Source organism: Pinus tabuliformis, chromosome 4_2, assembly GCF_031772625.1.
Source record: "Pinus tabuliformis cultivar Carrire ecotype Pingquan chromosome 4_2, CPIR1, whole genome shotgun sequence".
NCBI classification, from domain to species: Eukaryota; Viridiplantae; Streptophyta; class Pinopsida; order Pinales; family Pinaceae; genus Pinus; species Pinus tabuliformis.
The window spans coordinates 243,806,521-243,830,177 of record NC_142304.1 but is presented as its reverse complement, the minus strand read 5'-3'; the positions used below and the strand labels follow the sequence as shown (position 1 = coordinate 243,830,177).

At 35.8% G+C, this 23,657-nt stretch overlaps 1 pseudogene; it reads left to right on the top strand.

Moving 5' to 3' along the window:
* The window catches only part of LOC149168942 (ABC transporter G family member 39-like), a 64,704-nt pseudogene extending 50,642 nt beyond the window's left edge, over window positions 1-14,062 (top strand).
* Window positions 14,063-23,657: the final 9,595 nt, after the last annotated feature.

The following is a 23,657-nucleotide window of genomic DNA, read 5'->3' as shown; positions in this document are numbered from 1 at the left end:
ATCCATGGCTTGCAACCAATTTTCATATTTGATTGCTTCTTCAAACGAAGAATGTTGGAATGACAACAATGCAAAATTTGAATTAAGATCTAAATCATCATAAATATCTTTTAGACTTCTCATTTTTCATACCATTGTTTGATTCATCACCTGATTAATTGTCAGGAGAACCTCGATCTATTGATCTGCTTGAAGATCCATGATGCTCAAAAATATTGGAGTCCTTGTTGGTGTGTCTCTGTTTGGTGTATTCACCTGTGATGCTTGTTGCTCATTTTCTGCAACATCATCTTCTTCCATCAGTGGCACGTGTGCATCAACTCTTTTGTCTATAGTCTCATTCCATGACTCTTGTTCTTTGAACACAACATCTCTACTAATTATGGTCTTCTTGGTGACATGGTTATACAATTTGTAATCTTTTGATTGCTCACTATAACCAATAAATATGCATTTTTCACTTTTATCATCCAACTTGCCTCTTCGTTCTTTAGGTACATGTCCATAAGCTACACATCCAAATACTTTGAGATCAAATATACTGCAAGACATACCTGACCATGCTCGTCCTAGTACTCTATTCATCACACTCTTCGTAGGAGATCTGTTGATCACATAAATCGCACATGGGACAACTTTTGTCCAATACTCATTAGACAAGTTTTTGTCTTTCAACATCCTTTTTGCCATGTTCATAATTGTCTTGTTCTTTCTGCTACGTCATTCTGCTATAGTGTGTACCTGGTTGTTAACTGTCTTCTGATTCCATGTTATTTCTATTAATCATGGAATCCCTTTGAATCATATTGTCCAACATGATCTGACCTGAATACCTTGATCTATCGATCACTTTGGTTCTCTACTAAGGATTTGAATTCTTTAAAATTTGCAACGGTTTTAGACTTCTTCTTCAAGAAGTAAAACCAAGTCTTTCCACTATAGTCATCAATGAAAGTGAAGAAGTAACTACTCCACCAATCGACTGTGTCCTTATAGGTCCACACAAGTCTGTATGCACTAGCTAAGAAGGTTTCTTTTTTCTCTATGAAACTCCCTTTGAAAATCTCTGACGGTGTTTCTTTCCCAAGATGAAACAATCACAAGTACTAGCAGGTTATTTGATGGGAGGTAATCCTCTGACCATATGTTTCTGCTACAACAAACTTAACCCATAAAAGTGCAAGTGTCCAAACTGAAAGTGCCATAACCAATAATCATTGGAGCATGCAACTATAAAAGAACTGACCTAATCATTGTAATTCATAATTAGAGGAAAGAGTATGTTCCTCGTCATCTGCACCTTCTTTATCAGCGACTTGCTTGGGGGCTTGTCATATATAACACATTATTGACCTTGAAAGATAACTATGTATCCTTTCTATGTCAATTGAACAACACTTATCAAATTATGTTTGAGACTAGGAACATAATATACCTCTAAGATTGTCTTCGGCTCCCCGCTTGGTCATATTGTTGACCACTCCTTTGCCATCTGCATCCATAGTTTTTTCAGTGCCGAATTTTACCTATGTTTTCACAGATTGATCCAAATTTGGAACCAAATTGTTGTTTTCTATCATGTGGTTACTTCAACCATTGTCCAATAGCCACACATTATCAGAAAGTGCATGCATTGTATGACAAGCTAGGAACATGGAGTAAGTACTCTTTGTAGTGACATTAGCTCTCTGGGTTCTTGATTATCTATGATCTTCCTGCAATCACGAGCATAGTGACCAATTTATTGCAATAATAACATCTCACTTTTGATTTTTCAAATCTTTGATTATTGCTAAAATTTCTGCAGTTGCTTCCACTTTCATATTCATGCTGTTCTTAGCCATCTCTCTGACTACCATATCTTGCGCCTCGTCCTCTGCCTCTCGATCTACTTCTGCCTCAACCTTTGTGTCTTAAAATAGAAACCTGACTTTTGAAAGCAGTTTCTAAAGTGGAATCCTTATTTCTGTCTATCCTTGCCTCATGTGATAGAAGTGATCCCATCAACTATCAACTATCAATGATGCCAAATCATTAGCTTCTTCTATGGTTGCTACCACAACATCAAATTTGGTAGACAAAGATTTGAGGACCTTCTCAACCATTGTTTGATCTTTAATTTCCTCACCATAAATTTTTAACTAATTTACGACATTCATGACCCGATTCATGAAAGAATCGATGTCCTCTGTCTCTTTCATCTACAGACTTTCAAAATTTCTCATAGTATTATGCATCTTAACAATACTGACTTTGGTCATACCTTTATAGCTTGTCGTCAAAGTATCCCATGCTTCCTTTTTTGAAGATGTGATCATAATTTTCTAGAACACTGCTCGGTTGTATAAGCTTTAGCGCTTGTGCATTCTTCTTATTGTCTTTCTTCCATTGTTCCCTCTCTACATTAGTGAGAGCTCGTTCTTTTGCTTCATCTTTATGTTATGAAAACCTAAACTGGACATAATTTCAAACATCATAAACCTGTGATGTAATCACCATCTTAATGGCCCACACATCATAATTCTTCCCTGTAAATGGTAATCTTTTCAAAAATACTTACGAATAAACTCCTTTTAACAAAACCTTTTTTATCTTTTTTTTATATATAATTTTTTAATAAAATTATATATAAAAAAATCTTTAATATAAAAACTTTTATATAAAAAATTCTTCATATAAAAAAGTTTATAAATCACAACACTAAACACTATATATGACAACCCACTATAGTTTTATGAGTTTGTAAAAAAAATCTAAACCACGTGACTTTCAAGAACCCACGCTTTCGTGACTTTAAAAAAGCAAGCGTTAACACCGTATTGAGTCACGGCTCCACGACGTCTATTAATGGCCTCGCAGAAAAACTGTGCACATAACTTGCCGTATTGAGTCACGCACGACGGTTATTAATGGCATCCCATAAAAACTGTATACATAATTTGAAAAGTTGATGTCAATCCGTGGTTTTTGTATTAAGTGTGAAATTTCTACGTTTTCTAATAATTTGACAAATTTGTAATTTAATTTTTTTTAAATAGCTGTTTTATCTTTTTTTTCGAACTCACTCGCTTTACAGTCATCACAGATGTTTTGATCTTACCTTAACTCAGATATCAATTTATTAGAAAGGCAAATGAACTTAAACACAAATTCAGACACAAAATATAGGATTTGCCGTTATTCTATTAATCATACAAAAATTGATCATTATAATCAACTAGGGAAAGTTATTTAACTTTTTCCCACTCACCACTTGCCTAAAATATCGAAAATACCTTGAATTACAACTACACACTTAATTTAAGTATGACTTAACTTGTATTAACTCAAGTCAACGGCTCAACACTCGATAAGTCCCAACTCCTCACACAGAGGTAATTGACTTATTTTATATAAAATAGGTTTCGTTATAGATTCTCAAAATCTTATCGAGAAATAAAGCTGATCCCTCAAATTTAAATTAGCTTATTTTAGCATGAAGTAGGTTTCGTTATAGATTCTCAAAACCTTATCGAGAAATAAAGCTGATCCCTCAACTTTAAAGTGTTTTTTAAGCATCTCTCATCCGCTTTATAAGTTACTATGCAATATCTATTGAACGGTTTTGTCTTATATTTCATCGCAAAATCTTACGGCAAAAGCATATAATCCATGAAATGGGAATTGAAACGAGTTGTTATATAGGATTTTTCCACAGTTTTTACTGTAAGTGGTCTGTCACGGCATTTTATAGTAGCAAACTCTGTGGGTGTTTACGGGCTCTTGCTGACGTTCGTCTTTGGTGGATTCATTATATCAAGAGGTATTTATTTTTGAAAACTAATTATAGATTATATGTTCATCCTCGGAAGCTACTGGTGTCAAACTTTATGAGATTCGGTAGACGCATCAAATAAAGTACATGAGAAGAACGTTTTAATGAAATAAAGGAGGAGAACGACAAATTAATTATTTTGTAAAGTTGAAGTGTTTGCTATAATTATGATTGTCTCACCGAAGCTACAAAAATCTTTTTCACAAAATTGACATCACTTTAAAAATCTATCATTTTTCATGTTTTGTATTTAAATAAAATTATAAATTTGTTTTTTATTTTAAATATTTTTTTTAATAAATAAAAATAATAATATAAATTAATTTAATTCAAATTAATTTTTATAAAATAATATTATTAAATTAATTAACCTTTCAATTAAGCTAACTCACAATTATATGAAATCTTTCTTCAGGAAAGAAAAAAGGTTTTCATTTTAAATAAAGAAAGTACATATCCATATTTTTTCCACTTATATCTTGATATTTTAAACACTAGTATATTAGTGATATATTAATATTTTATTTTTCTTCGGTCATTTTGCTTCTCTATACTTAATTTTATTTGATTTATTCATAAAATTTATTATTTTTCTCATAAAAATAAAAGACAAAGTACGAAATACAAAGTATTTCTGTGTGATCAAAGTTGTTACTTTGCTCATAAAAACAAAATACAATGTATTTCTACGTAATCGTGTTCCAAAAAAATTATTGTTTATCCCATTTGGTTTTGTAACAAAATATATCACATCATAGCATGATGTGGTTAGACTTTTGGATACTCCCTTAACCAAAACACTGGTACACTAACGGGTAGTTGATCATTGTCTCATCCACATTGTAACTTTCTTTTGACAATTTGTGCGTCTCATTTTTTTTTATCTCTGAAGATGTGTGATATGGAAATCTTTCTTAAGTCAATAATCAACACCGTGATCCTATTCTTCCAGTTGGAAAGCACATGCGTCTCCAAATTATTCCTTTCATTAGCCCAATCTATTACAACCTTTATAGCCTCCATGGACTACAATTTCCTCTAGAATAAGCCATTTGGTGCAGTATAAGACACCCCATAATGCAAGTTCTAATGTTGTATTTATTCCTTTACCACTATTGTATGGCCATGCTACTACCACAAGGCTCAAATGATGTGGCCAAGTCGAAAAATCCCACTCCATAGATTACCCATGGATCCATAGCACACTTGATGTTTTCTAGTTCCTTAATTACGTGGATCCATATTCCTTATATTACGTCGAGATCCTAGTGTGATGTTTTGTGGTTCCTTGATCACATGGGATCCATATTCCTTATAGTATGTCTAAATCCTAGCGTTGATCCTCTTGATATCTCGCTACACCTACAAAAAAATGCAAGTATTTCTTGCCCTCCAAATCCCCTAAAGGACAAAGGAAGGCAAAGTCATGTGTTTCTTGTATTCCACAAACCATTGCTTGAGACATAACCCAATGTTTGTCCTTTCCGAATTTTCTATGATATTAAGCAAGTTAAGCAACCCAAGCCAAACCAAAATTGAAAAAGGGCATTGTAGGAAAAGGTGATTAACACCTTCTCTTTGTACTTGGAATAGTTTACACCTTCATGGGCCATGTATTTCCCTCTTAATAAGGTTTTCCCAAGTCAAACTTCTGTTGTATGCTACCACCCATATGAAATATTTGAGTTCTTATAACTTGTTCCATCAAATCTAATCCCTCTTAATAAGGTTTTCCCAAGCCAAACTTTTGTTGTATGCTACCACCGATATGAAATATTGAGTTTTTGTAACTTGTTCCATCAAATCTAAAATGTTGTGAGTTAGGTCCCATATTCAAACCCCTTGCTTGCCCATAAGATTTGTTTGTGAGTTAGCTTAGTCGGCTTAAAGGTATAGTGGTGACAACGTGAATAGAACCAATGTCATATTACCACTATTCCTTTCAGACAAAACTATATATATTAAATTATTGCCACTATTCTTTTAGTATATATATAAATTTACAATATAATGTATTACTATTTTTTAGAGAAAGGATTGAGAGGTAAAATAGTTAGAAATTTTGGATTTCGTTTTTTAAATATATCATGATTATTCAATTATATTTATTTTTTTTAATTGTGGATAGTATCATAGATAAACTATTTTATTATTTTATCACATTCCAAGATACTTTGTAATCTGCAATCTAATTATTTTAAGTAGCACATCACTTTTTGATTTTTTTTGAAGGTCACAAATTTGAAATCCACATAAATAAATAAATAATGTATTAATACTTACTAAAACTATAATCTTATTCACCATCCTTTAACCGACAACTATAATCTTATTCACAATCTTTTAACAGAAAATCTTCATCTTGTTCACACTCTTTTGATACAAAATCTTCATGGTCAGCTCCCCGCCGCTAAAACCTTTGAACTTATTAAAATTTTATTTCCTATCGTTTTAAACTAAGATTTTCTACGTCAGCAAATGAAATCCAATTCTTTTTTACTACTCCCCCCAGCTGATAAAGCCTTCGAACTTAATAAAATCTACTTCCTGTCATTTTAAACTATTTTTTCTGCCTCAACAAATAAAATCCATTCTTTTTAATGTTCTTTTACTTTTACAAATTTTAAATTATAATAAATGTTTTTTAACTTGTACCAGACAGACGATATTAAACGGTGGTGGATATGGGCTTATTGGTCGTCCCCTCTTTCCTACGCTCAAAACGCGGTTGCAGTAAACGAGTCCCTGGCGACAACGTGGCAGGAGGTCTGACATTACTTTATGCAACATCCTTACCGGACTGAAATCACTTCGCCGGACCAAAAAGTTCATTTAATTTGTGTTATGTTCTGATGCAGCTAAACAACCCTATCGAAATGGAATTGTTGAAATCACGGAGATTTTTTACCAATAACCACCGGTATTGGATAGGAATTGCAGCGATAATGGGGTTAACTGTTATGTTTAATATCTTCTTCACCCTGGCATTGCACAAACTGAACCGTACGTTATTTTCAACTTCGGTCTTTCCAAATAAAGTTCAACCGTGCGTTATATTCAACTTCGGCGTTTCCAAATAAAGTTCAAACATGTAAAGCTTTATCCGCTTTCAAAACCGTTAAAATAATTAATTAATCAATTAATTACTCTCTCAATTTAAAGCTTTAGTGTGCTTCACTATTCTCCAATTTTTCATATAGATCGTTGCAGCCATTAGAAAGCCGCAGGCAATATTTACTGAAGACGAGTTAGAAAAACAGCAGGAAAGAAAAATGCCAGCCAAGACCTTACTGGGTGGGTTGACCAGGACCTGCCAGCCAGGACCTTACCTGCCAGCCAGGAAGGTGACGGTACTTTCCCCGGAGGTACTTCCCCCTGCTAGGAGATTCAATACCTCGTCAGGCTGTAACGCTTGCCTTGGAGCTTGCTGGAGATAGAATGTCGAGAGAGATAGAGATAGATATTTGTTGGAAGGGATATAGATATGGAGGGTTGACTTCTCTGGATTACCATTCCGGAAAGGAAGGTGACCGTTAGCGAGAGAACCCATTCCTTATCCATATATGTGTGTGTTTCTCCAGAGATAGAGATAGATATGCGAAGGGAGATATGGAGGGTTGACTTCGCTGATCCCAGCTGGGTTGACCAGGAAGGAAGAATGGACCACCACCACTTATGACTCTGGCCTGGACTTTGGGCCTGGGCCTGGGGCTGGGTTGTCTACTGGTAACATTCTTCATTTTTTATTTATTGGTTGAACTTATTCAGTTACAAATTTTGAAAATATTTTAAAGTTTAAAGAATAAAAGTGAACGCAATTACATTAAATTTCAAAATATTTCCAAAATTGGCCTACCTTTCAGTTCGTTAGCTTTTCAGTTATCAACTTATCAAAAAATTTAAAACATTGTATTTCCAAAATTTGCCTACCTTTCAGTTCGTTAGCTTTTCAGTTATCAACTTATCAAGAAATTTAAAACATTGTGTTAAGAAACAACATCGTGTATGATAAAACATTGTGTTAAGAAACAACATCGTGTAGTGAAAAGTAGAGGGATGATTTTACCATTCCACTCATGGTCATTGGCATTCCACAATGTAACAAAGAAAATATATATAAATAATGTAAAATAATGTAAACAATAACCATCATAAATAATGATTAGTTAAACTAGTAATTAGGTTGAAGAAGCATGTTTAATTGAGATATGACTATTCATGAAGACACACTTGTTTGATATATAAGCAAGCCTCTCATTCTCATTGTAAATTATTATCATTCTTATTCTTATTCATATTCTATATAATATTTGTATCCTCATGGATATGTTGATATTCCAAGTCTTTTGGAATAATTAATTTGTAGAAAGAACTTTGTTCGCTTCATTTGGTATCATAGGTGTTAATTTTCTGGCTCCTTCACCGCTGCACAGAGCCACACTCTTTAATCTAGCCCCTTGGCCATTGACTCTTCGACAAAATTATTGTTGTTGCAATTCAAGCGTTTCGCTTTACATGTTTTGGGGTTTCTCCTTCACTGATTAAAAATATTTAGTTTAAAAAAAATAAAAATCAATATATATAGAAAAGAAAAAGATATCATATTGAAAAATATATATATACATTGGAAACAAAAATTAAAAACAAATCTGCAACCTTTTTATTAATTGTTGTTTAATAAAAAATTAAAAGACTTACCCCACCGCCGTCTACAATCGCTGACAAATTGGAATTCACTGCAATTGTTAGCTACAACCATAGTTAACTTACTCCATCGTTGTCCAGAGGATTCGCAACCGTTACACAACCACGTTCATCATATCATTTCGGACCCCCGACTGCTATTCAAACATCGAACTATTTCATTTTGTTGTCTTATTTTCTCTGTCTGCACTGCAGTCGATCTATATTCATTTTCCCGTCCATCCATCTGTCGACCATTGCTTCCCACACCAACCAATTCTTGAAACTGCCCTCCTGACCGCTACCATCCATTCTTTGCATTGTCAGTGTGACCGCAGGTGACACCTCTCCAAACAGGAAACAATCAACACGTAATATTGTCAACAGGCGTGGACACCCATTCAAATGTCGTGACCATATTGAAGCGCTATGGAAAACTATATTAGTTTAAATATAGTTCTATCAACCCCATATATATATATATATATATATATATATATATATATATATATATATATATATATAATAATTATAATTTTTAATAAAAAAATAGTAAATAAATAAATAAATTATATATAAAAAAATATATAAAATAAAAAGAGAAATTATATAAACAAGAAATATATATATATATTTGAAGAAAAGGGAGAGTAGTTAAAAAAAAAGTGTTTAATATTTAAGAAGTAAAATAGAGACTAGTAATGAAAGGTTTCCTAGAACCTTTAGTAAAAGGGTCGATACATTATTTAAATTCAAAGGATCACTCGTAGGAAGAGATATCATAATCTCTAGCAGTCTTGCTGAAGAAAATAATTATATTAGTCATAAATGTGCTAACCAATTGGTGATTCCTGAATCAAATATAATTGAAACAAATTGTTTTGGAATAGAGGATAAATAACACGACATAAGAAATCTACACCTAAGTATTGGAGATTACACTTTTATCTTGCAATTCATCGTGAAAACTTTATTTCTTGACGATAGTGATATTGTTTTGGGCTTACCCTCGATGGAAACTCTAGGTTCATTTATTCTAAATACAAAGAAGAAAATTCTAACATTTTCTTACAAGAAGAAGAAAATAACGCTCCACGATTTTACACTGAAACCAAATTCAGTAACACCAGAGGATATCTCAGATATTTCAAAAGTAATGTTTCAAGAAGGTAAAAAGGTATTACAAAATATGCAAAAAGGAATTGACAAAATCAATGTTGACAAAAATGAAGAGGTTTCTCGATTTAAAAACCATAGCAAAAAATTACTATCGCAAATTAAGAAACTTAAGAAGGATAAGAAGTTATTAGAAAATAAGGTACAACAACTTATCGAGAAAGAAGCATCAAATGTAAGAATTCAAATTGATGACAAAACAACGAATACTGATCCAGTAAATATGACAACTCAAGAAGACAAGTCAGTTGAAGAAATGACACGCTTAGATGTTGTATTTCAAACAATGAACATCTTGAGTGAATGTTCCATAACCAACTCAACAATGTCTTCACCAGAAGAAAATATCAAAATTGCCACATGCCCAATAAGGGAAAATCAAACCAAAAAGGTTGCATATCGGCATCTGAATCACGAGAATAGACAAATCAACCACACTACATATCGTGACCATTCAGAACCGAAATGACAAATTGATGTTCCAAAAAATAATGACGTAAAATCAATCTAGTTTTATGCTAACAAGTCATTACAAAATTCCAGTGATTAGAATACTATACAGAAGATTAATCTTGGATGGTCTGATCCCTTCTCAGTGTGACAATTTTGTTTGTCACTTAGAAGATCATATCAGCTTGTATCGACGAAGATGATTGTTCCGAGATAGAAAGATTTTCTAAGCCGAAAAAGAGATCAAGCCATTTTCATCGACAAGCTTTGAGGACCAATCCTTTTGACGAAGGAGGCAATGTAACAAATAAAATATATATAAACAATGTAAAATAATGTAAACAATAATAATCATAAATAGTAATTAGTTAAACTAGTAATTAAGTTGAAAAGGCGTGTCTAAATGAGACATGACTCTTCATGAAGAGATGCTTGATATATAAACAAGCCTCTTATTCTCATTGTAAATTATTATCATTCTTATTCTTATTCATATTTTATATAATATTTGTATCCTCATTGATATCTTGATATTCCAAGTCTTTTGGAGTAATTAATTTGTAGAAGGAACTTTGTTCGCTCCACACAACGTCAACTACTATGTAAACATCACGGTAGTATGCTCTCTTGGCCACCATATTCATGAGTTCAAAAATACTTTAAAAAGTGAAGTGATTTTTCTTTATTAATTTCATATCAAATTGAAGTTATGCGTACAACACTTATTACATTCGTGTGTATAACATTAAAGGTTTTTTATTTTGACGTTTCTCAATGAAATTATCACTGGTATGAACAATACAGGAAATGAAGACGCAAGGAGTCACGAAATAAAGACTAGTTATTGCGGGACGTAAGTGGATCATTCAGGCCTGGAATACTCACTACACTAGTCGGTGAAAGCGGCACCGGGAAAACCACATTGATGGACGTTCTTGCAGGGAGGAAAACTAGAGGATACATAGAAAGATCAATTACAATCTCTGGATATCCTAAGAAACAGGAAACTTTGCAAGGATTTCTGGTTACTGTGAACAAACTGATATTCATTTATCATATGTCACAGTTCATGAATCCCTTGTTTACTCTGCTTGGCTTTTTGTTGGGGAGGAGGTTGATGGTGATACAAGAAACTTATTTTCATACATATCAATTCCATATCAGTTTGGGTCAATTAGTTGAACTATTAGTTTTTTCATGATTATGGACAATATTTCTGTGTGTGCATATGTTTGTGAATGAAGTAATGGAACTTGTAGAATTGAATAATTTAAGTGGTGCTCTTGTGGGATTCCATGGAGAAAATGGTCTGTCTACGGAACAAAGAAAGAGATTGAAAATAGCAGTTTAACTGGTAGCAAATCCTTCAATAATTTTTATGGACGAACCAACATCTGGACTGGATGCAAGGGCTGCAGCTATTGTTATGAGAAGAGTTTGAAATACGGTTGATAATGGGCGAACTGTGGTTTGCACAATTCATCAGCCCTGCGTTGATATATTCGAGGCCTTTGATGAGGTATTTTTATGATATTTATGAGACGATGGACACACCTCAACTTTTTAAAAATTTCATTCAAATTTTAAAAGGCTTATATTATGTTTTAAGCATTTTTTCATGTAGTGAAAATAAATTAACATGTTAAATACATTTCTTCTCATGGAAACGCAGCTGATGTTGATGAAACTAGGGGGACAGATGATCTACGTTGGACCTCTTGGTCACCAATCCCAAGCACTTGTGGACTACTTGTAGGCAATTAAAGGTGTACCAAAAAATGCCCCTGGTTACAACCCTGCTACATGGATGTTGGAAGTGACCTCTGTCACTTCATCAACTCGGCTTGCAGTTGATTTTGCAGAAATCTATGGAAATTCATCCCTCTATCTGTAAGCTATTGTTTTGGTGTTTTCTAGTTATTTTGAGTTTTTTGTGAGGGAGAGCGAGATTTTGTTCAGAGTATGATCTCAGGTTGTTTAACATGTATTTTGGCCTGCCCAGATAGATTCAACATTTTAATTACCTAACATGTATTTTGGCTTGCCCAGATAGATTCAACATTTTAATTAGCTAATATTTGGATTAGGTAAATTACACCACTTAAATCTGTAATTTTAATCAATTATTCTATTCCCACAAAATTATCCTAAAATTAACCAAGGAAGATCCCAAAGTACCCAAAATTTAAAATAATTAAACTGCAGCGCCCAAAACTTGTTAATGTTATATATCGACATTATATGATTTTTTTATGGTTCAATACCGCGGAAAGATAATTGAATTAGTTTATGTGCAGACGTAATGAAGATCTAATTCAGAAAATTAGCAAACCTGTTCCTGGCTCCAAGGATTTGAGCTTCTAAAGACCATTCGCTCAACCCTTTGCAATTCAAACCATGGCTTGTCTATGGAAGTAGCATTGGTATTATTGGCGAAATCCTCAATACAACATCGTTCGATTTCACTTCACCTTGGCCTCTGGTTTGTTTTTTGGCACCACTTTCTGGGGAATGGGTGGGAAAACGTAAGCATTAATTTCAGGACCCGAGAGCATAACATTTAATAATATCAATTATAATTGACCTAATTTCTGATGTTATGTATGGGTGGTTGTAATTTTTTCTACGGACACAGGCAACAAGACTTAATGAATGCAATGGGATCCATGTTCGCAGCAATTCTCTTCCTAGGCTTCAGCAATGTTGTCTCAGTACAACCAGTTGTCGATGCCAAAAGAACAGTCTTCTATAGAGAAAAGGAAGCAGGAATGTACTCCTCTCTGCCCTATGCCCTTGCTTAGGTAAACACTCTGTCATCTACCTTGTCATTATCTAAATTTGATATTCACATAGCCAAACTTTACTTAAATCTGAAACACATAGAAAATACATTTTGAATGCAATTCAGATGATAGGGTTTGTAATTTTCTAGAAAATTTGACAGATACCAGGGAATTGTTTATTTAATTTCCCAGTGCCTTCAAAATATTTTTAAATCAGCAAACTAATTACCTTCTTATACTCGGCACAAATGTTAAAATTATCTCAGGCCAAAGCTGATTTATCTCGTTTAGCGGATAGTGAAATTATTTTTGCGCTGGTTAGGTTTTGATCGAAGTACCATACGAATTTGTGAAATCAATTGTGCATGGTCTGATCGTTTATGCATTGATCGAATTACGGTGGACAGCAATGAAATTCTTCTGGTATTTTTTTATGATGTTCTTCACGCTCCTTTACACAACATATTATGGGATGTTGATGGTGGGTCTCAGTCAGAATGCAGCCATAGCTTCAGTTCTCTCCTCCGCTTGCATTGCAAAGTGGATGGTTTTCTATGATTTCATAATTCCATGCCCGGTGAGATTTACTGCCTACTTATAGCATATTTATGGGATTCTTGTTGATTGCTGATATGGAAATATTTGGAAATCCTAATTGCAGATGTTGAAAATATTTCTCTGAACCTGACATTGAGTTTAAACCATTGACTTCGTTATTGAATTCAAACAATGGCATTCCTAAATCCCCAATCAAATAAAATTTACGACAGAAAACCTTTAGATAATCCAAATCTACAATAGTTTAAAGTCAGTTCTCATGAATCAAGCCACTCGCTCGTATTCAAGTTTATTCACTTGGAAGGGTTTACTTTTGTGACTGTTCCAGCGGATTCCAGTGTGGTGGAGATGGTATTATTGGGGTTACCCATTTTCATGGACTCTATACGGACTTATAGCGTCTCAGTTCGGCGATAACTCAGAAGAAATGCTGTTGGCCGATGGTACAAAACCACAAGTTAACAAATTCCTGAGGAGCTACTTTGGATATAGGGATGAGGTTATGGGACCAGTGGTGGTTGCTACGATGTCATTCACAGTGTTGTTTGCACTATTCTTTGCCACCAGCATCAAGATTCTCAATTTCCAAAAGAGATAGAATAACATTACATTTTGAATTTCCAAGCGAGATAGAAAAAAAAATTATATTTTGGTTTTGGTCCCAAACAAAATGTCAATCACTGTTGTAGATAACTGACGGATTAGGCTGCTATCTTGTTTTAACATCCATTTTCTTGCCGATTCCAGGCAGAATTATGAAATATGTGTATAACCCCTAACCTAATCAGTTTAGTAATGTTGGACAAATAATTATTATGGCAGTAGTATGAACTCTCTATGTATGTTTCCTTGACCTGTTAAATTTAATTTTCTCATAGATTTTGGAAAATATTTGAAATCTGAGAGACAAAAGTCTCCATGTCAATTGTTTGAAGTCATACTTGTTAACTAAATTTCAAAATATTTTCAATCTACAATTCAAATAACCATCATAATGCATAAATATTTCTGTAAATGAGTCTTAGTTTCTGAAATATTTAGGAAATTTAATTTTCGTGGAGGGGCAGATAGCTATAACTTGTCTGAAACTACTTTCGAGCGAGCTACCTTCGCACACCGGGGAGTTGATTTGGCGCAGTTTCATGCAGTTAGCCCATCGCGGAGCTATTTCAGAGACTTAATGAATAATATTCACTCACGGCCAAAATAACAAAGTAGGTTTGGAGCAACACAATAAAAGCTTAGTATTGAATTCTAAAACATGAAAATACATTCACATGAGGTTGCGGCTCATTCACCAAGTAAAAACTAAGGTTTCTACTTATTTACATTCATCCGGAATAACACACAGTGAAACACTATTGTTTTGGGCCCTCCAAAATTTGCTCCACCATTTTCTCCCAACTCTTTTTCTCTTTTACCTCTTACTCTCTAACCTATCAAAATGAATTTTACATTCATATTTAACTCAACATACAATTTTACATTTAATTCATGACAGAGCAAAAATAATTAATATGATGTTGTTATTGAGTGTCATCAGAATCGCACAGGTGTTTCTGGAGTGTAGGCAATACTTGTTGACTGAATGCTTGCCCATATCTATTTACCAAAGTATATTGACTGCTTTATATTCCTTACTTCATTTCAGAATGGTTCACGCCTGGCTTCAGTATTTCTATCTTCAAACAGAGATGAAACCTGCAAAAATACATCTAACAAGTATGGTTGTTGTCAGGATGTTTATTGCGGTGATTTGGATTATTATTTCCAACACTCTGCCTTAATCACAATTGCCGCCATTGAAAATTCCCAAACAGTTTCTAAGATAAAAAGCCTTTTACCTACCAATGGCTTTGGGAAAATATCAGCAAATTGTTCCTGTGACGTGCAGTGCTGCAACACAATTTCATCATTGTTAATCAACTCTCTAATAAAATGATATTTAGCATCAATATGCTTGGTCCTCTTGTGGAAGACAAAATTATTTGACAATGCAATTGTTGAGGTGTTGTTGCAGAAAATAGTTGTCACTCCCTCTTGGTCATGACGAAGATCCCTCAGCATCCTTATCATCCAAGCTATTGTTGTTGCAACATATTCAACTTCTGCTATTGACAGTCACACTATTGGCTGCTTCTTGGAGGCCCATGAAATGGCTCCAGAACCCAAATGAAAAACATATCCTGATGTGCTCTTTCTATCATTGACACTTCTTGCCCAATCATTGTCACTGTAACCAACCAGCCTCAAATCACTTGTTTCTGTGTACAAAATGCCATACTGTTTTGTCCCATTGACATACCTCAGAATCCTTTTTGCTGCTTGCCAATGTGTCTCATTAGGTGTCTCCATGAACCTTAAAACCAAACTTACCACATACATTATATCCGTCCTAGTGGTGGTCAAACACATCAAGCTACCTATCATGCTTTTGTATAATGTTGGATTGACATTGTTGCTGCAATCTTCTTTTCTCAACTTTAACCCTATGACAATTGGAGTTGGTGCAGACTTGTTGTTCTGCATTTTAAACCTCTCCAAAATTTCTGCCACATACTTTGATTAAGAGATAAAAATGCCATTTTCTGTTTGCTTCACTTCTATGCCCAAAAAATATCTTAACAATCCCAAGTCAGTTATTTCAAATTCACTCTTCATGACTTGTTTGAAATCAGCGATGAGGAAATCATCACTGTTTGTAAAAACAAAATCATCTACATATAAGATGACAATGAGAATCTTACCTTCACTCTCTTTGATGTAGAGAGTAGGCTCACCATCAGATTTGTCGAAACCATTGTCCAACATGTAAGCATCTATCCTGTTGTACCATGCGCGCGGTGCTTGCTTCAACCCATAAAGAGCTTTCCTCAACCGATATAATTTGTCTTCTTGGCCTTCAATTTCATAACCAGGAAGTTGTGCAATATACACTTCCTCTTTCAGCACTCCATTCAAGAATGTTGATTTTACGTCCATTTGATACACTCTCCATTTGTGCTGCACGACAATCGCTACAACTGCGGGAACTGTATCCATCTGCACAACTGGCATGAACATCTCTGCGTAATCTCTTCCATGCTGCTGTTTGTATCCTTTGACAACTAACCTTGCTTTGTGCCTGCTAATCTTTCCCTCAATGTTGCTTTTGGTCTTATAGACCCACTTCACTCCAATAACATGTTTTCCTTTCGGAAAGCTAACTAACTCCCATGTGTCATTCCTTTCTATTTCTTCTATTTCTTCCTCCATTGTCGCAACCCATTTTTCCTCTTTAACTGCATTTTCAAAGTGGATTGAGTCATCTACATGACAAAAATATGCAAATAAGGAATTTAGACCTAAGCTATTATCAACTTCATCTTTCTTATAAATTTCATTTAAATTTTTGAACTTTTGTCTTCTTGTGTTTGTTGAAGATGGGTTTGACATGTCACTTGGTGTCGAGCTTCACGGTATGCTTGGAGAAGCAATTGCTTGGCTGCGCGAAACTGCCCTATTATTTGTTGATGGCATTGCTTGCTCCTTGCTTTGTTGTTCTTAAATAGGAGTAGAGGGAGTCACTCTTGAGGAATTAATTGCTTATGTTAATTCCTCTTTGTCCTCATGTGGTATGCATGCTTTGACATTTATTTTCTTTTCTAAACTTCCATCCCATCCTTCCTCTTCTATAAACTGCACAACTCTGCTGATTATGAATTTCTTAGCTAATGGATTGTAGAGTTTGTATGCCTTGGATTCATTACTATATCCAACAAAAATGCATTTCTCCCCCTTGCTGTCCAACTTCTTCCTCAACTCATCTGGGACATGTGCATAAACCACACATCCAAGAACTCTCATGTGAGTGACACTATGCTTTCTTCCACTCCATGCCTCTTCAGGAACTATATTCTGACGCTTTTGGTTGGACATCTATTCAATATATATGATGCACAAGCGACAACTTTAGCCCAATAATCGTTTGGCAAATGCTTTTCCTTCAACATACTCCTTGCCATTTCCATAACGGTCCTATTCTTTCTGTCTGCCACACCATTGTGGTGTGGTGTATATCTTGTTGTAAGTTTCTTTTGAATTCCATGCTCCCTGAAAAAAAAGAGGAAGTACTTTGAGATGTATTCTCCACCTCTGTCAATCCTAAGGACTTTGACATAATGTCCGCTTTGCTTCTCAACAAGAGCCTTGTATTGTCAAAAGTGCTCAAACACTTCATTTTTCTATTTTAGGAGAAAGATCCATGTATTCCTTGTGTAGTCATCTATGAAGGTCAACACATAGTGGCTACCACCAGTTGATGGTTTCTGCATTGGTCCACATAAATTTGAGTGGACAATCTCCAAAGATTCACTTGCCCTTACTGACTTTCCTGCTAGAAATGTCTCTCTATGTTGCTTGCCCAAGATACATCATTCACATATGTTGTCTAGTTTTTCTATGGGTGGTAAATCCTTCACCATGTCTTTCCTATGTAGCAAATTCAAACCTCCAAAGTTGAGATGTCTAAATATCAAGTTCCATAACCAATTTTTATCTTTTACCTCTGCTTGAAAGTTTACTTGTGTGACAACTTCCTCTTTTCTTCCATCTTCTTGTGAGTTCATAGATAGTTTTGTTTGTGCACCTTCTTTCTGCAAATCTGATATTATTTTTAGGGGAAACATTCTATTGTTTCTCATGTGAACCTTTGCAATCAGCTATCTGCTTGGAGGCCTATCCAAAATTGTGCACACATCATTTTTGAAGAAGACATTGCAGCCTTTCTGCATGAGTTGTCCAATGATTGTGAGATTATGTTTCAGACTGGGGACAAAGTAAACATTTGTGATCTATTTATTCTCCCCCTTCTTTGTTAGGATATTAACTCTTCCTTTTCCCATCATGGAGACTTTACTATCAGTCCCTAATGTCACTTTTGACTTCACACTCTCATCTAGATTACATGATGGGACCCAGCCCACGCTCCAACATAACCTTGGATGTCAAGCTGTCTGGTGTTAATTATGTTGGCGGATTCAGTTGTTGATTTGGCAGTTGATTGCAGATATGAGTGTTGGATATTTTTATTGGAATTAGCAATCATTAATTGTGGCTCGTAAATGCGAACCTGCCTTGTACCCGACATCTGTCTTCATTTTCTCGCTTGGTCTTTTACACAAAACCTTTGTGCTTTCCGACCATTGTTTGGTTGTTTTCTCTAATGTGGGAGCTCTGTGAGGGTTCCTGTCAAACTGCTCTACCTCGTCCCGGTTCCTATGGAAAACTCTATTTTTGGGTGTGGCTACGATCGAATATTGGTCTCCAGGACTTGCTTGTGCTATTGGTAACAAATTTTTCCTTGTTGCATGAAATTGTCTTGACTCTGGAGGTTGGTCCGCTCGTATTCTTACACACAGTGAGTTATTTTTCTTTTTCTGTTATTTCTTGGACTCGATGCCTGGTCTCTTGGGCCACCGGTTGTTCTTTCCTGTTGTCAACAATATTCTTAGCTATTGTTATAATGCTAAAGTCATTTTAAATTTTGGTTCCTGTGTGCATAGGTTTCATCACAATGACTTGCTCGGCTATAGGTCCAGGTAATTTGTCCATTCGTGTTTTATCTCGACTCACTTCTGGTTTAGAAGCTAACCAACGCCTACTCCTCTTGTCTCAGGATTCTTTTGGTTTTCTGCGGCTCTATTTCCTGAGATTCTTGGCCCTGTCGTGCTCCCGGGTAAATTATTCTCTCCCCTTGCTTGTGTTGTATCTTTGTTCAGGCATCACTGTGTAATTTATGCTACCTTGACTCGTTCTGTCTGCACAGGTCGAGGGTTCAACCTTGGGTACGAAGGATTATCACAATTTGGTCTCCAAACCCTACAACTCTTTGCTGGTAGGCTCTGTCTTCTACAGTTTGTCAACTTGTAGTTAGGGTTTTGTGGTTCTATGGTGATTGCTCCTCATCGTTCGGTTGCTATGTATGATTTGGGTTGTTCTCGCGACCTGGGCCTATGTCTGGTTTTAAATTCCAGTTTATTTACTGTTCCCGTCTGGCTGTCTAGTTGGGGCTCGAGGGTTTTCTTGACATCAAACCCTAGAATAGGGTTTGTTCATTCTACCGGACGTTGTATACTCCATTTGTTTTGGACAATGTGATACTTAATTTGTATTGAACAATAGCAATATATATATATATATATATATATATATATATATTATCTGTCTCTGTTTGTTAAAGAAAATGTGTGATGGTTCATCCAGAATTACCTCTGTTGTAGTTTGTTTCACCAGTGCCTTGATTCCGTATTCTCCATACGGTTGTTCAATGTATGACTTTCTCCTGGTCGTGAGTATATTATTTGTCTCTGTTTGTTAAAGAAAATGTGTCATGGTTCATCCAGAATTACCTCTGTTGTAGTTTGTTTCACCAGTGCCTTGATTCCGTATTCTCCATACAGTTGTTCAATGTATGACTTTCTCCTGGTCGTGAGTTTTGTTCACGTACTGTCTGTTCTGGTTGTGGAAATTACATGCATTTTACAGTATTCGGCTTCCTGTTAAGAGAGGAAAAGAAAAACAACCTACAGTTGTAGCACTGCACTTTGCTTGTTGTTTCTGAGTTCAATTAATCAATAGATAGAAAACAATTGCACAGCACATAGGCAATGATACAGATGGATGATAGAGAAAGTTGCATTATGTCTCTTTTATTACTTGTATCTGGAAATGTTGAACCTTTTACATGCTTTTCATTGTTACATTTATATGTTTTTGTTTATAGTTAATGAAACTGTAGTTACTTTCGGTTGTAGGCAGTATAGTTACATAACTACTAAGTATTCAGTTCTGTTTTCATGAACATATTTACATTTAGACACATTTGTCCTCTCCTTTTAAGATGACAGGAAATTTATTAATCTGTTGTTTATTAAAGTCAGAGAAGTAATAACCCTAACCAACCAAATACCTTTGATTAATACAAAAATTAAGACAAAAGCGAAATCCTACCTCCTACTCTGACAAACTAAACATATAAGACAAACAAGATGTTAACTCAACTCTCCAACCTAGCCGAGACCAACATTTGGTCATGGTGCCTTAGATGGATGCTCCTGCATCAGGCTCCCGGGGCAAAAAGAAAGCATGGCTTTGGTCCATGAGCTTCTCGACTGAAGAACTTGTCTGCTCAATTTTCCTGGCATCAAGCCACAAACTGTCCTCGATAGGTCTGTTCTTCCACTTGACCAGGTATTGCAGATACTCCTTCTGTCGAGTTCGTTTGGCCACCTCAGTTTCATGAATGCTCTCGATCTCAGGAGGCTGAACGTAAGGCATCTGTCTCATCCAAGCTTCTCCTCCATCCTGGGTATTTCGTGTAGGCCGTGTGGTTCTGTCTTCTTCTTCTTCTTCTGGGTCAGCGGTGTAAGGGAACAAGTCTGCCACATTAAAGATAGGCGAAATGCCTATTCTAGGTGGCAACTGTATCTCATAGGCATTCGCTGAAAATTTCTAGAGGACTTTACAAGGACCTATCTTCTTATATTTCAATTTATTGTACGCGCCTTTAGGAAAGCATTCCTTGCACAAATGCGTTAGGACTTCATATCCTACGTTGAACTGTACTTCCCTTCTCTTCAAATATGCTTGTTGTTTATACTTTTGTTTGTTATCTTGCAATTTAACTTTTACCTACTCATGCAAATCCCTCATCACATTAGCAAAATGTTCTCCATCTGCGCTTCGCCTTTCCTGTAGTCCAAGATCTCGCAACTCATGCCCTTCGTGGGGATGCATGTCGTAGAGGATCTGAAATTGACAATAACGATGCTATGATTAGGCGAGTCATTATAAGCGAAGTTTGCCTGAGCGAGCACTCGATCCCACATCCGTGAATTCTCACCAACCAAGCTTCATAGCAGGTTTCCCAAATTCCTATTTACCACCTCTGTTTGTCTGTCGGTTTGCGGGTGATAAGAAAATCTGTAACTGAACTGTGCATCCATCTTCTTCCATAGGGTACGCCAAAAATGCCCTATAATCCTCACATCCCTGTCCGAAAGGATAGACTTAGGCAACCCATGTAACCTGACAATCTCTGTGAAAAAAAGGTGGGCCACATGATTGGCATCACTGGTTTTTCTGCAAGGGATAAAATGCAACATCTTCGAGAATCTGTCCACTAATACCATCACTGAGTCATAACCTCACTGTGTCTTAGGTAGACCCAAGACAAAGTCCAAGATGATTGAGTCCCACAGCCTGTCTGGAATAGGTAATGGTGTGTACAATCTCGTGTTCTGACTGTGACCCTTCGCCAACTAGCACACTTTACACCTGGCCACGAACCGTTGTACATCCCTTCGCATCTTTGGCCAAAAATAGAAATGGCTGAGCTGATCGAGTGTCTTTTCCATGCTGAAATGTCCAGCCAGACCTCTACTATGCTTCTCCCGAATAATGTTCTCCCTCATCGAGCAGTCAGGTATGCATAGTTGTCCTCCCTTAAACAACAGTTTCTCTTGCAAGTTGTAGTCCAACCATGTATTTTTATCTCTCACCAAGGGATTCTGACATGCCTCATAGGCTTCTTTAAAATTTTATTAGTCTGGTATAAACCCTTTAAGTGCTCAAAACCCAGAACTTGCACAGTACTCTCCTGTAGAAGTAAAGCTCTCCTACTCAATGCATCCACCACCTTGTTGGCCTGCCTGCTGATGTGTTTCAACACGAAGTTGAAACTCTGCAAATACTCCAGCCATTTGGCATGTTTGTGGTTATACTTGTGTTGTTGCATTACATACTGTAGTGCAAAATTATCTAAAAACAACACAAATTCATTTCCCAACAAATAATGTCTCCAATGTTTTAATGCCTCTATAACAGCATAGAACTCCTTGTCACAAGAGGAATATTTATGTCTGCTTTCATTTAGCTTCTCGCTGAAAAATGCATCAAGCTTATCCTCCTGGCTAAGTACAACCCCAATAGCCGTACCACTAGCATCACAGCGAACCTGAGAAAGCTTCTTGAAGTCTGGCAATCTCAGGATCGACCTCTCTGTGATCTTTTTCTTTAATAGCTAAGAACTTCTGTCCATTGCATCAGTCCATCGAAAAGGCTGGCTAGCCTTTTTAATGGTGTCCAACATAGGTGCACAAATTTTGCTAAAATTTCTTATGAATTTCCGGTAAAAACTCACTAGTCCATCAAAGCTACGCACCTCAAATAAACTTTTCGAAGATGGTCAATCAACTATCACCACAATATTCTCCGGATCCATCTTCGTTTCATTTTATTCTATTACAAAGCACAAATAAATCAATTCCTTCAGCATAAAAGTACATTTGTTTAGATTTATCAACAGTTTGTTCTATTGTAATTTTTCAAAAACTTTCTGAACATGTTGAAGGTGCTCTTCCCTTGTCCTGCTGAAAATTAATATGTTGTCCAGGTACACTATCACAAATTTTCCGATGTACTCCTTCAGCATTTCATTCATTAACCGCATAAATGTACTGGGCGCATTGCTTAGTCCAAATGGCATGACCAGCCATTCATACAGCCCCTCATTTGTCTTAAAGGCTATCTTCCACTCGTCCCCCTCTCATATCCGGATCTGATGATACCCACTCTTCAAGTCTATCTTAGAAATATGATGCTCTGATTAAACAATCCATCATGTCATCCATCCGTAGCAGTGGAAACCTTTACCGGATGGTGATTTTGTTGATGGCTTTCGAGTCTGTGCACATCCGCCACTCTCCTCCTTTCTTGGGAGTGAGAACCGTGGGAACTACGCAAAGGCTCAAACTCTCCCTTATCAATCCTTTGTCTAGTAGTTCCTACACCTTCTTCCTAGTCTCTTCATTGTCCTTGGGGCTCATTTGGTATGCTGCCTTGTTCGGCAAATTGGCTCCGAGTATGAAGTCAATATGGTGACTTATACTTCTTCTGGGGGGTAATTTCTCCGACAAATCATCCACCACTATGTCTGTAAATTATTGTAAAATCTACTAAATTTCTGGGGGTAAATCTGATGCCTCTGTATGCAATAACACTGTCTTTGCTCTTTTTACAACTGCATAAACCATTTCGCTATCCTCAACTTGTTTCAGAAACTGTTTTCCGCTAACCAACAATGCTCTTGGCTCACTTGTTCTTGTTGTCCCTTCCTCTTTGATGGGCACAAGCGTATGCTTGATTCCATCCTT